The 15,525-nt window shown below is 37.7% G+C and overlaps 1 long non-coding RNA gene across 2 annotated transcripts in view; it reads right to left on the bottom strand.

The window, feature by feature from the left end:
• LOC121142467 overlaps positions 1-14,995 on the bottom strand; it is a 67,678-nt gene extending 52,683 nt beyond the window's left edge. Inside the window, exons 1-2 of one of the 2 annotated variants that reach the window (XR_005879519.1) lie at positions 12,667-14,995; positions 12,326-12,484 (exon numbers count right to left, since the gene is read on the bottom strand). This is a non-coding gene — a long non-coding RNA (uncharacterized LOC121142467). The remainder of the gene's footprint in view (positions 1-12,325; positions 12,485-12,666) is intronic. The other variant, XR_005879518.1, reaches the window with a different exon arrangement.
• Positions 14,996-15,525: the final 530 nt, after the last annotated feature.

Raw genomic sequence — 15,525 nt, 5'->3', positions numbered from 1 at the left:
AGGACTGGATAGGGGGATGGAGGGCTCCTACTCCAAATGATTTAGTTAAGAAAAGAAATGCTTCATGGCATGTCCAGCCATTTGGCTTTTATTATTCCAGAAGTAGTCAAGTTGACAAGAATAGTTATTACACACGGCACTCTGATTGGAGCACGATGGAATCGCAATACAGTTTTGATTCACTGTTCATCTGTATATTGGCCAATCGAATTTCATCTTCTGAGATCTATTTATCTCATCAACGTGTTTATTGATTGGGCTTCCTGACCATTTTTTGGTTTTGATTTGTTTTGTTTGCTTTTTTATTTTGGGGGGGTCTTTTTTGTTTCTTTAGTTTCTTTGAATATTCTAAACATGTATTTCAGATGTACAGCAACAAAAATAGTCTCCCATCTTGCAGGCTGTTTCTTCACTTGACTAATAGTTTCTTTGCTGTAGAAAAGCTTTTAAATCTCATCAAGATTAGGTATTTGGGGGAGAGATGGGGGGGAAGGGGGAAAGACAGATGGATTGTCCTTCAAATGAGAACTCTATGAAAAGAGCTATCAGTGCCCCAAGGACAGAAGTGAACATAGCACAGTCGGTTTCCAAAGCAAAAGATGCCCCAGCCACACTGGACAAGGCAAGGTGTCCATCCTCAAATGTGTCTGGTGAGGGACTGAGTTTTTTGAGAGGGCAACATGCTTAGTTAATAAGTGACCTAAGCCACTAACATCAGTCAGAATGCACTGGATTCCCAGGCAGCAGAGGAAGTGGGAAGGATTTGGTGCTCATAAAAGCAGTGAAGAAGAAAACTTGGGAATCACATCAGCTCTTTGCAACAGGTGCAGTGTAGAGAAGCTGCTGGGCATGTAGCCAGAGCTGGGAGGCAGCAGCTCCTATGATCTAATTTGTCAAATGTTAGAATCATTTCCTTAGCAACTGGAGTCTAACTCAGGAACTTGTAATTGTACCTTGAAGTGTTTGCCCGACTTTTTCTTCTAAGAGTATCAGAGTTTCAGATCTTACATTAAGGTCCTTGTTCCATTTAAAGTAATTTTTTAAGTGAGAAATAGGAGTCCAGTTTCTGTCTTGAATACATGGAGACCCAGTTTTCTCAGCGCCACTTATTGAAGAAGCTGTTTTGCTAATGACCAGATAATTATATTTGCATGAGTTTACGCTGTTCCACTGATTTATTTGTCTTTTCTTTACCAGTATCCCCTTGTTTGCATAACTGTGGATTTTCAGTAAGTTTCCTGTGATCTATAAGTAACTTGAGTTATGTTTTGCAAATTTTCCTCTTCACAGTACTGAAAATACTCCTGGATATGCTGAGGTTTTGTTTTGTTTTTTTCTGTATATATAAATATACAGCAAAAATGAATAGGAAAAAACAGTACATTTCTAAAACTAATATGATGTGTGCATGCATATGTCTGAGTGCACACGCAAATGTATGTGTGTGCATGCATTTACGTGTTGTATTCTGGCTGAGGAACATACATACGATACCCTGTCCCAACCTAGGGTAGTTGTACTAGGTCCTCATACAAGTCATTTATCCTCCAAAATTTGTGGTAGAATTACTAGGTTCTTGAATAGATGTAAAGGAAAACTCTTCAGGTCACACAACTAGTAAATGATGTAACCTAATTTCAAACTCATGATGATCCAGTTCTAAAATACATGATCTATACAGGGTTTCCTTGCTTTCAATATGAGAGCACGTGTCAGCAGGAATTTCTGCAACAGCTTGTCTACAGTTATGAGCAGTGGCTCCAACAGAATCATTCAAAAGTGGAAGAAGACAGCAAGGATTTCATGCTAGTTTTCAGTTCTAACACTTTTGAAAATATGTTTAATGCATTTTAATTTCTCATGCAAATCTCATTAAATAAACTGCTAAATTCAAATGTGGCCATTAGTAAATGTGATCAAATTATCTTTAAAGTAGTAACTACATGGATCTATTTTCACACAGAGTCTAAAAATAAGCTCTTCTTTACTCCACTGTTCAATTATTTGGAAAAGAATTTGCCACGTTGGAGTTCATTTGAATAATAGTCTGCAAAGTTTTCACAGTGTGGAAATAATTTTCTGCAACAAATTTGGGTCAATAATCTTTCTTGAAATTTGATAAAGCAACATGATAGCCAGGATAAAGAATGATACCAACTTGTTCAAGCTTAGTTTCCCCAAATATATTATATAATATTGTGCTGGTTAGTTTTATGTCAACCTCCTATAAGCTAAAGTCATATTAGGGGTGGGAACCTCAATTGAGAAAATGACTGCCAGCGTAAGATCAGGATGTAGGCAAGTCTGTAGACCATTTTCTTACGTATTGATAGATGTGGGAGAGTCCAGTTCATTGTGGGTGGTGCTATCTCCGGGCTGGTGGTCCCGGGTTTTGTTGAGCAAGCCATAAGAAGCACGCCAGTAAGTAGCAATCCTTCATGCCCTCACATCAGCTCTCACCTCCAAGTTCCTGCCTTGCTTAGGTCACTACCCTGCCTTCTTTCAATGATGGACTGTGACCCAGAAATATAAGCAAAATGCCCACCCCAAGTTGCTTTTGGTCATGGTGTTCCATCACAACAAAAGCAACCCTGACTAAGACAGATACCAATCTGCTTGCATCATGTACTATACACATGAGTACAAAATCACTAATTATAGCAAATTCTGTCTTCATTCCAATATTCTTTTGGCTGACTGTGACTAAAACCTAGCTCCTTCTAAATTATGGTGTCACTTGACCTAGAGCCACAGTGATTAGGACAGAGCGTTTCCCAGTATATTTCATTTACCTGCCTCCCACAAGCCTTTCATTATTAGATTAAATGTCACAGAAACACATCCTCCCAGCTTTAAACAGCCAAGAGCTATTATTACTCTTTTCCTGAACAAGAGAAATTTGACCTCATGGCCACAATCATCATATCCTGCAGCGTAACAGGCTTATCATTGAATTTCTAACTAGATGCCTTTAATGCTTTTACTTGACAAAGAAAGAAGCAACTTTACCCAGTACCTTAATAGAAAGCCCCAGAGAAAGAGGTAAAAGAAAAGAAGGAAAACACACTCTCACCCTTGGTTTTCTGGAATTTGTCATTTGGGTAGAGGTGGGGAAATGGGCAGATGTTACTCTGTTAGCATCATTTGCTACATGGTAATTTCCAGAGACATTATACAAGCTAATTAAGTTTGGTGAAAGTTAGTAAGGATTGGAAATAGTCAGACTTTCAGGTGACACCTTATCAAAGATGCTAAAGATTGTTTCATTTACTGCTAAATCTCTTATTTTCAGTAACATGTTTTGGTAATAAACACTCAAAAAAATAGATACCTGATCAATCAAAAATTTCAACACTATTCCTTACCTTAAAGCTACCTATAACTTTAAAGATATGATTCTATATCATTTTAAAATGCACAACTTATTTCAGAAGAAATTATTAATGACTAAAAGTAGTTCAAGAATCTGCAGAAGACCTGGTTATGAGAAATAAGCTAATTGCAAAGGGACTTAGTATACAGATCCCAAGAAAGGCAAAGTCATTTGCAATAATCCACAGTTTATCTAAAAGGCTCAATTGGTAATCATCACATATAGAAAATACAAATATAACAGCCAGGTATATAAATGAAATACAGCACCATTCTAATATTCCATGAGTAGAAATGAACAATGCTGGTGTGAAACACAAATGGCCAGTGAGTTGAAAAATTCAAACATCTTTATGTAAATTTTGCATGTAAATGCAAGCTAAAATGCTTTGGGATTGTATCGCACCCAGTCAGAATAGCTATCAACAAGAGAAAATAAGAAGGCAGGCAAGAATCTGAAAAAAGAACATTTCCCATACTGGTAGGGATGTAAACTGAGGTCTCCACTGTGAAAACGAGTGTGGAGGTTAAAAACTGACCTACTACGCAGCCCATCTCTAACACTCTTGGGTGTACGCCCAAAGGACCCTAGGTCAACAGAGATAACTTTTCACCAAAGTTCACTGCCTCACTATCCACAAGCCAGGACATCGACTAAGCCTAACTTGAACACATATATTAAAGGCATGTACATACTTTGATTTATATTCTCTGTATCAACGAAAACAAGGAACACCTGCCTTTCCTCTCCCATTATTCTCTCTTGTCCCCTCTCCCCCAAGTCTTTAGTCCATTTCTCTGCCCCAAGTAGTCTCATCCTTTCATGTCTGGATTCTGAATTTGATAGAAAACTTGTAATATTTGTCTTTCTAAGTCCAGCTTGTCTCGCTTACTATAACAATCTCTAATTTTTGACTTAATCATTCTTTTTTATAGGAAATAAAACTCCTCTGTGGATGTGTATCACATTTCCATGTATGCATTCATCTGTTGGTGGATGTCTAGGTTGACTCCTACTGCGATAACCTGCTGTGAAAGGTGTCACTGTAGCCACAGATATGCAAGTGTCCTTAGTGTCCCTCACCTATATGTCCAGGAGAGGGATCGCTGGGTTTTTGTTTCCTTTTGCTTTATTTCTCGGGTTTTCTTGGGGGTGCGAGGAATTCTGAGGAACCTGCATGTTAATCTCCACAGCGGCTGCACTAATTTACATTCCCACTGGAGATGCCTTCTTTCTTTATATCCTTAACAGCCTTTGTTGTCGTTCGATGTCCTTATAGCAGTAACGGTGACTGGAGTGCGATGGAGTTTCAACTCGGTTTTGATTTGTGCCTCAGGATAAGGAATGATTTTTCATCATTTGTTGCTCTTTAGCACTATCTACTCAACGAACTTATTAATTGAATTGATGCTTTTCTTAGTTTTTTGTACATTCTAGATATTAATCCCCTTTTAAGTGTATGTCTGGGAATGATTTCCTCCATGCTGTGGTTTGTCTCTGTCAGTTATTTACTTTGCTCTGCGGAATCGTTTTAGTTTCATGAAGCACCATTTGTGGATGCCTGCTAATATTTATTGATACACTGTGTCCTGTTTCAGAAAGTCCTGGCCTATAGAGATATCTTGAAGTGTTTCCCCACTTTTTACTCTAAGAGTGTCAGAGTTTCAGGTATTACATTCAGGTCTTACTTTACATGTGGAGATGGTTTTGTGCATCATGAAAGCTAAGTATCTAGTTACTTTCTTCTACCTGTATATATCCAGTGTTCCCAGCACCATTGTTGAAGAGGCTGTCTTTTCTTCAGTATGTATCTTTTGTCAAAAGTGAGATGGCAGTAGTTGCCTGGGTTGACTTCTGGGTCTTCTATTCTTGGCTCTTGGTCTAAACATTCATCTGTGTATGAATGTGGTGCTATTTCACAATTTCTAAGCACCGTAATTTAAAGTTGGGTATGGTGATACGTTCAGAATTGCTCTTTTTGTTCATGGTTGATTTGGCTACTTTGGTTCTTTTACATTTGTACATGAACTTTAGAGTTATTTTCTTATATTTCCGTGGAGAATACCATTGGGATTGAATCGGTAGATCACTTTTGGTAAAACAGCAATTTTCAGATTATTGGTTCTTCTAATCTATGGCAATGGGAAGTCTTTGCATTTTCTAGAGTCTACACTTTGTTGATTTTTAAAATTTTTTCATTATATAAATCACTCCTGTCTTTGTAGATTTATTCCTAATATTTGCTTTAGCTTATTGTGGATAAGATTGTTTTCTTGACTTCTTTCTCGTCATTCTTAGTGCATGAAAAGCTGCTGGTATTTTTGTTTCCTGTTGCTTTAGTGGCATGTTTGTCAGATCTAATAATTTCCTGAAAGAGTTCTTGTGGCCCTTTAGTTAGAGAACCATGTCATCTGCACAAAGCAATACTTTCCTCTCTCCTTTCATATTTTTATGCATTTATTTCCTTGCCTTATTGCTCTTGATGAAACTTCAAACTTCATATCCAATAGGAGAAGAGATTTTGGACACCCTAGTCATATTGTCGATTTTATTGCAAATGCTTTCAGTTTTTCTCCATTTAATACAATGTTGGCTTTAGATTTACTGTGTATATATTTATTATATCAAGATGTTCCTTTTATTTACAGTTTTTCAGCAATTTTATCATAATGAGTTACTAAAACTTGTCACAGGCTTTTTCTGAACTTTTTGAGATAGTTGTCCAATTTCTGTCCCTGAGTCTAATTATCAGTACACTTACATTTACTGGTGTGTACATATTGAACTCTCTCACATTCTGAGACTAAAATCATGGTGGGATCATTTTAATATGCTGTGAACATGATTTGCAGCATTTTATTGAGAATTTTTCTATCTATGTTCATGAGGGAAAGTCCCCTATAGTTTTGTTTTGGGGAGATAGCCAATAAAATTCTAAAGCTTCCAAGCTCTAACAAGATATTTATAGTCAGTATTGGTAAAGAAGATATTCAAATTAGCCTAACACCCCTGGAAGACAAATTAAAAATAAGAACAAAATAGAAAAAGTAAGACATTAAATAAATAAAAGGAAAAAAGAACGGCTAAGCCAGGATAGAGAAGTCTGAATCAAAGAGAGGTGGACAGATGGTCTACAGTCTATCATCCTGCCCCATTTATACCCTTGAAAGGGTGTTATTGTAAGAACCTGTGCTTTTCCAAGTCAGTGTGACTTAGAGATTGTGGTACACTTTTTAATTTAGAACACAACAACCCCCCAAAAGAGTTAAGCAACTTTTTAAAATTACTTCAAATTACCTTCTTATCTGGAGTTGCAGAACCTTAACATGAGTAGCATTTTGAATCAGCTGTTTTCAGTGTGATCAGATCCAAAACTGTTCTACTTCCAATAATGAATTCACAATTGTTCATACTTGGAAGTGAGACATTTGGAAATACAAACAGCATAATCTCAAGTGAGTGTGTGTTTTGACATTTCTAATAAGTGCTGGTCACAGTTAGTAATTCTCTGTCTTAGAACTAGAAAGTTAGTCACATTTCTCAAGAGTCATAAACCTATCATACAAGAATAATGAATACTTTATGCTCATGGTTTTCACAGTGGAAAACAATCAATCAGATTTTCTTCAATAAATGTACTAGAGAGAAATATTTACTCATAATATCTTAGGCCCAAAATCAGAGTATCTTATTTTATATACCTTCTTTTCTCAATTTTGTCACTAAGTTAGCTTCCAATCCTAGTGGCTAAGCATTCTATACCATAAGACTACTTCTGTCTCTCATGATATCTGAAGATCCCAAGTTGTCGCCCATTAGTTTCAAGATACAATTATACCTAATGTCATATAGCCGAATAGCAGTCAAACAGGAGATGTGATAAGACAAAGTGTGAGGAAACTCCTAGCTGTGTCCGAGAGCACCACTCTCCCATCACCTATAAGTTCTCCAAATGCCACTGTCTAAGGACTTTTATAGGAAGTTCACTACAAAAGAGTCATTGGTTATAAAATTTCCCAATAATGAGAGATTCAGCCTTCAGCCAGTCTTCCACCACTCTCTAGAGTTCAAGAAAGTGGGGCTAGAGTTCCAATCTTCGAATCATGCCTTGATCATTCTGGCTATCAGCCCCTAGCTGCAAGCTTCATGATGTCCAAGCCACTCACAACCCCATTAGCATATGAAGAACATTTATCAATCCTGAGACTCCAAGAGGTTTGTGAGGTATGTTCCAGGAAATAGAACAAGACTAATATATGACAGCAGGAGGTATTTGTGAATTTCAAAATTACAATATTATACTTTACTTATCCTTGCAAAGAATACTTGATAGGCAGGCAAGATCTGAAAATGCACTTCTTTATGCTACACTTGTGATTATATTACATATGCTATTAAACTTTTTCATCACCTTGGAGTTTTTTCTCTGCAATTTCCAACATTTGAAATTGATAAGGATAAACCTGACACGGAAAGTATTTTAGTGACTGCAAGCATCAAGCTTAGATGCAAAGCTGGCATGTCAAAAAACCCTAGCCAGCATTTTCCTTCTGAAACAAACTGAAAGTAAGAAAAAATATATACATGGAAATTCTGTCCTGAATGATACTGTAAAAGAAGGATTCCTCAAGGATATAGATAGATAGATAGATAGATAGATACATACATACATACATACATACATACATACATACATACATAGAGATACACACACACACACACACATACTTGGTCTTTTCTTTATTGCTTTTAGCACCTTTGCTGGCCTACATGTCTTTTTTGATGACATTACCATGCTAACTTTGTCAACAGAGTTCTGCAATACAATTTGAGATCAGGTATTGAGGTCCTCGAGCAATGCTCTGGTTAGAATGTGACTGTTCCAGGTCTTTAGGCTGGAACTCAAGGCTTCAGTCTGAACTCTGGATTCCTTTCCTATCTCTGTGAAGAATTTCTTTGGAAATTTGAAGCTGTGCTGAATAGGTAGATGACCTTTCCCAATAGAGATCTTCTATGCAGAGGCCATGTTGTCTTCCTAAGAATAACTCGATATCTTCCTTTTCTATGTATGCCTCCTTTCTTCTCTTTTGTATTACTCTAAGTATTCAAGAATTGTGTTGGATAATAGGGAAAAAGACATAAAAAGATGCCCTGATTTTATTCCTGAATTTAAAAATGACACTTCCAGTCTTTTCTCACTTAATACGAGCTGTATGTTTGCTGTACACACACTGTTTAGTGTTAAAACATGTTCCTTCCAGTCCTCATTTCTTTCTTTTATCATAAAGTGGTGCTGAACATTATTAAAGATCTTTCCTGTACCTCTTGAGATGAGATGCTTTTTGTTCTTAAGTCTGTTTTCACACTGTATCACACTTATTGATTTGCGTATGTTGAGCTATCCTGGTGTCCCGAAAGAAAAAACTATTTGTTGATGATGTATGATCTTCCTAATTTGTTCTCGAGTTTAGTTTCCCTTACCAATTTTTAAACTGACAACTCTTACTCTTGATAATCTGGTGGTTTAGGAGTTCCCCAAAAATGTCATTTCCAGTTCACTGTAAATATAACATTTTAAGATTAAACTGCTTTAACAGAATCTATTTTAAAATACAGTCTAAAGAACATGGTTGACTGTGGGCATGATTTGAGAATAGGATACAAGAGGAAATTCTTTAAAAAGTAGCTCTGTTTTCTTCTTTTGTTGGTTTGGTATGGTTTGTTGGGGAGGTGTTGCATTGTGTAGCCCAGGATAGTTTCAAACTCACCATATCCCCTTCTTCCTTCAGCTTAGAGTGTTGAATATAACAAGTACCTTTGAGTAACCTAGGCTTTAAAAGGGAGTGATGCTAGTCCTGGACTGAGGACCAGCCCCGTAAAAACAGAAACTTTAAAACCCTTTTACTGATCCAAATGTAAATACCTACGTGACTTTCTGTTCTGTGTTTTAAGATTTTGAGTAGTTTATATGTACTATAAAACAGAAAATCAATAGCCTGAATTCTAATTTCTGGAACATTCTAGTTCAGTTTTTTTCTCTTAATTGAAAAGTATTCACCAGCCAGCATACTTTTAACTTTGGATGGAGGAGCTAACTCTCTGTCAGTAGGCAAGAAAGGGGGGGTCCATGGAGAAACCTGCGAGTTGCTCAGATAAATATTTCACTAACCAATGGACTCCAGGTTTAAAAGGATGGTCAGGGTTAAAGTAGACAACACAGGAACACTAAGAATGAGAAACAAACAAACTTGTAGGGAAAGATGAGGTTACCAACCTAAACTGAGAAGATGAAAGACATAGCTCTGGGCAGGTCTACTGGCTTATCTGAAACCTCTGGGTAATGTGCAAGACACTGCTGTCATTTTATCTATACTTGCTCCTAATTCTCCACCTATTTCCGTAAAGGTACCCCAGCCCATCATACAGAACAAATTAACAAAGAAAAACTACTGCTTCTTCTTAGAAAGAAATAAGAATTTCCTAGTCACTTGCATTGACTCAGCCCATGATATTCCAGAGAACTAACCAACATACAGCAGCGGCCTTAGTCTTTGTCCAGTTTCTGCCATAGTCTAATGAAAACAGAGGCATTCAATGGCTTTTTCTCTCTTGAGAACCTCTCTCACTTTCAGGGGTTTATTTCACTTACCTCTAATTTTCCCTCTTTTTTCTCAGTTTCTCACTCTTCAGAAATCATCATGACACAGCATGCTTCTGCTACACTTACTCTCAGACTTGCCTGTGTCTTTGGCCTTCACTGGCCTGAAAGCACGAACTCAGCAGCTTCTGTCTCAGGTCAATCTTTGGGGGCCTTGAACATCCGTCCAACACTCTAGGTCTTTGGACCACGTTCACCTGGACCCATTGCAGGAAATGTCAACCTGCACACACAAATCTGCATCAATCTAAAGGCAATTGACTAAACTTGTGTAGACACCTATTATACCTTAATCCCTATAACATTTGCTACCTTTTAACTAACTTCACTACTCTTAAATTTCAAATATGCTACCAGAATTTGATGTAAGATAATAGTGTTGGGGAAAAAGTCAAATAGTTCACAGGAAAATATAAGAAAATTATTTTTAATAAAATTTTTACTCTAAAAACTACTATTAAGTCACATTTTCAGTGTCTGAGAAATCTGTAAATGATCAAAACTTTTATTAACCATCTTTTTAATGTATACTTGATTTTTCTTATAGTAATCAGATATTTAATATCTGTCCTTACCCTCCTTGAGTCCATACTTCTATTAAGCTTCTTTCACATAATTTGGTCCTAGTGGAGTCTATTCATATTTGAAAGTAACCTTTCAGTAAAAAAAATACTATACTAATTTACTAAGTTTAAAAAAGTCAGCACAAACGTGTTAGTGAAAGACATTTAAGAGATAAGGAAGCTTCTACTTGCATTTGAAGTACAGATACTTTTCCTTATTGTATCCAGCAAGAACTAAGGTTTTGCTTTTGTGCACAGATGGCACTTTAGGAGAGTCTGAAAGATGTGGAAAGTCTAGGGATCATAGGCACCAAGAAAGGATACAGTGGTGAGTCCCTTAAGTTTTCCTCCTGCCCCAAATACTCCAAACGCGGAGTTGATAAACCTCACCAGTTGTGAATGCCACACAAAATGAAGCCTCAACAGAAGTGCCTCCAAGCAAAGAGCGAGTGAAAGGACAGACTAGCAAGGCTAACAACTTTTGGAAAGTACTCTGTTCTTTCTCTGAGGGATTATAAACAATCTGACCCACCACGGCTGTGCTAGTGAAGTGGGTGAGAAGCTCTATGTTAGCTATTTCCTCCAAACGAACGTATTGTATCTTGCAGGGTCCTAATACTTTGCAAGGTCACAAGCAATACAAGGCTCAAGAAGCTCAGGACATTGCAAGACTGACAAGGATTCTCCCCAAGGTTCCATGGGTAATAAGAATTGCAGGTAGCAGAGATGCTTTCTGATGGTGATGCTTACAAGTTATGCATGGAGCTCAGGGATGCAGCTATTCATGATGCATCACCTATGCTGGCATGGGCTTTTCAATTCAATTGCCCTTGTATATTAACTTTAAAAAGTCTCATCAGCTGACAAACCTACAGTTGAATGGAAACATTTGTCTGGTTTGTGGTTGGTGTTGTTCCGTCTTCCCAGGAAAAGTCGCATCACAAAACCCTTGAATAGCATTCTTGAATAGAGTCTAGCAAGGGATCCCAAGTTCCTAGCACCAGATTATTTAAGAGGTGGGAAAGTGGGAACCCCACCATTTCAATTCCAGCAATGAAAAATCCTCCATGCAGTGTTAATGGGGACCATAGACAACTCAGAGTTCTCCAACTACCTGCCCCAAGAAACAATGAGTACAGGAAGGTGAGGACTATGGCTCTCTTCCCATCTGGCAGTAATAGGAAGCTTTTACTGATAGAGTAGAATCACATACATCCAGAAAATGCGGGTTTAAATAAAAGATAGTATCTCCCACAAGGAACAAAATTTCAAAGCATCAGGTAAAATTCACTTGTCAGACCAAATGCTGAGATTTGAAACTAAATGAAAACATAAATATGTAAATGCCAGAATAAGGTTGGTAAAGTTGTTAAAGTAATCTGACAAATATTTAAAAGTAACTATCCTCAAAATACTTCAAAAAGGAAAATACCAAAAACCACCCGCTCCAAAAGTTCTGAAAGAAAAGTCAGATGCCTAGCAAAAATTTTTTCAGTAATAAAGGAGAAATCAAAATCTGTTAATGGGAAAAGCTGGGATGATGCCTTGCAAGCAGAACTTTTCTGAACACACACACCTACACTATATGAGGTCATGAGACCTAATGTGAAACTCATGAAAACTTTGGTAACAAAAACAGAAAAAAAATGGTTTCTGATGTGTGATCAAAATGTAGTTAGAAGTCAAATGCACAGGCACTGCAGAACCATCTCAGCAGATAAAAGCACTTACCTTGTGAGCCTGGGAACTTTCATTCAGAGGCCTGAACTCACAGGAAAAGCTGTACATGGTGGCACACATTTGCAATCCCAGCACTCTTTCTTATGGTGTGGAAGGAAGAGCCAGGAGAAGCTGATGGAACTACACAGACAGGACCAGAAACAAGAGACCCTGCTTCAACAAGGTGGAGAGAGAAAACCAAACTCACAGGATTGTCCTTGGCCCTGGAAACTTGTATTAAGCTGTGGGTACACACACACACACACACACACACACGCACACACACACACACACACACACACACCACAAACAAATAAATAAAAGTACTTATTTACAAAGTCAGATGTACTCACTCAAGTTTCTTCTTGTAGCAGATGGTAAGTCACACAGAGATCCACAACTGGACAATGTCCAGAGACTGAGAGACTTCTGAGCACTCATCATAAATGGATGTCTTTGTCACACCCATCCCCTCAAGGTTCAGGGATATATGCAGAAAAGTAGGAAGGTAGAAAGATATTAAGAGTCAGAGGTGATGGATGACTCTACAGAAACTGTCTTCCACACAAAACAGGGCTGGTAAACCTGTGACAGCACTCACAATGTCTGCACAGGCTCAAACCAGACATGATTCACCATTTGGAATGGGAAGCAGACACAAAAGTCCACTCCTAATCAAAAACCTATATGCAATTGATATCTTCTGGGAAATGGGGAGGTAATTTTCTCCAATGGAGAGTCTGTGCCTATCAACCATACTCTGGGACAGGTCAATGCAAAACAGACTTTATGTTTTTGGAGGGTTTTTTAATATTGTTTTGGGGTTTTCCATCTTATTAATTTTCTTTTATTATTGTTATTTCATTATTATTAGTAGTACTATTGTAGTTTGCTTTTACAATTGTGATTCATGGTTTTGGGGGGTTGTTTTTGTTTTTATTTGAAGGGATTTTTGAGAGAGAGAGAGAGAGAGAGAGAGAGCATGGAGTTTAGCAGATAAGGATGTGGGGGAGGAAAAAGAATATGATTAAAATATATTGTATGGAAAAAATAAGAACTCTTAAAACATCAAATGCATGACTCAGGAGTTTCTGGCAGCACTTGCTCATGATACATAGCAGAATTTTACTGTAGTCGGTTCTGAGCACATGGCATGGATACTTTTCACCAGCTGTGACTTCACGGCATGCAATGCCAGTCAATGGCTGCCTAAAATATCTCAGCTCAGTTTCGAGACAAACACATAGAATGAATTGCAGCATTTTTTAAGCTGTGCATACAGTATCCTGCTCTTAGAGGGACAATGGTTTAATTATGGAAAACAGACTTGTAATATGTTTTACTGTCATTCCTCTACAGTAAGTATCAAACTAGTATGTCTTACATTGTACTGTGTTTAAGCATTTGATTTTTTAATTGCTCTCTGCATTGCTGACTTGAGTTTCATTTTTTTAATCTTTCAGTAAATTTCAACTTTGGATTGGAACAGAATTTCCATAAACGTTTGATATATATATATATATTTCATCCATTTTAGTGCACATTTATGTGATTCAGTATTCTCATAATCAATAATGATAAAGTCAAAACATCATCAAGTAACCCCCTTCTGTAAGTAATCAACATCACACCTACAAGATCAAGAGTTAAACACTGCAACAGGGTAAAGATGTAAGTTCCTGATGCCCACTCTGGCTGAGAAGCAGATGCATATGGAGGGAGGGTGACTTTCCTCACTGGTAGGGTACCCATGCCCCAAGGGACAACCCCATAGACATTCACATATGGGTAGCACTAATTGGCATTAGTGGGTTATTTTTTAAATGCATGAAGTTGGGAGGAGATGGGAGATATGTTTAGGGGCAGGGGTAGCTGGAGGGACATAGTGGAGGTTATATATAAACAAAATACATTGCAAACATGAATGAAATTTTCAAGAAGTAAAACATAATATATCACTCAATTCTGAAAAAATGCTGAAGATGATCTATGTCCTACAGGAGCAAATATTTGACCTATATTTAGTTCCTCTAGTAAAACAAATAAGCATATTCATGTAATTAGTAGGTTGTTTTGCTTTCATTTTAGCACAGGATACAGCCATAGGCACACCAGTGTGAGGCATTGACCAGCAGCCTCGGCAAAGCATCATGAGGCACTGGGTGGACAAGCAGATTCTCAGCTCTCAATGCTACTATTCTGAGTCTCTCTAAAGAGAGAGGGGCTAAAATCTGGGTTTTAACAGCCCTGGTTGTGGTTGTGGGGTGTGTTGACATTAGAAGGACCGCTGAAGGCAAAGGACGGTTATTTGCTCATTCCATATGAGTTTTTTAATTTGTAGGAAATCCTTTTTAAATGCTTGAAATACAGTCTATAGTTATCTCTTTAGATCTTCCCATTTGTAAAGCACCCCAGAACATAAACCAATTATTACCACATTACAAAAATATATTAAAGTTAGCCTCTATGACAGTATGGCTTTTCTTTGGACAGGATAACAAAAATATGCTTCAGTTTTTAGACCAAACCAGGTAAATTTTGTATGAAGAAAAAACTTTAAATATTTCGATCTTTGTGATCTTATGGGCTACTTATAAAAGTCTTATTGTGATTTCTATCACTGGGGCCTTGGGTAGTAGATCAGTGTTGCCATGGTGTATGAATGATCTTTGGGAGCCCATTCCAAATAGAGGGATGCTCTCTCAGCCTGGACACATGAGGAAGGGCCTAGGTCCTGCCCTGGGTGAAATGACAGGCTTTGGAGATCCCCCCCAAGGAGGGCCTCGCCCTCCTTGGGGAATGATATGGGGATTGGGTGGGGGGCTGGGGTGGCTGGTGGAGGGACAAGGGAGGAGGGGTGGGAGAGGGAGCTGGGATTGACATGTGAAGCATTCATGTTTCTAATTTAAATAAAACATATATTGATGGGAAAAGTCTTATTGTGATTTCTAAAATGTACCAACAACAAGCTTAATATTTCTCCCTTCTTAAGAGGTCCAGCAATTAACATCCAATGAACAGAGCATCTTGGAAGCTATCCACTTATATTTCTGACAGTGCCTTACAAAACGACTATACCTTCTGTTTTTGTGGACAATAATAAATCTCTCTCAAATCATTCAGTCTGGATCATTCAGCTAGAACTTTGTGAAGACACCTGGGAACCTGTAGAGAGATCCGTGTTGTAAGAAAACTGAGATTTTTTTAGCAAG

Source organism: Mesocricetus auratus, unplaced genomic scaffold, assembly GCF_017639785.1.
Source record: "Mesocricetus auratus isolate SY011 unplaced genomic scaffold, BCM_Maur_2.0 Super-Scaffold_100009, whole genome shotgun sequence".
Lineage (NCBI taxonomy): Eukaryota > Metazoa > Chordata > Mammalia > Rodentia > Cricetidae > Mesocricetus > Mesocricetus auratus.
The sequence above is the reverse complement of the archived record's forward strand: the minus strand, read 5'-3'. Positions and strand labels throughout refer to the sequence as shown.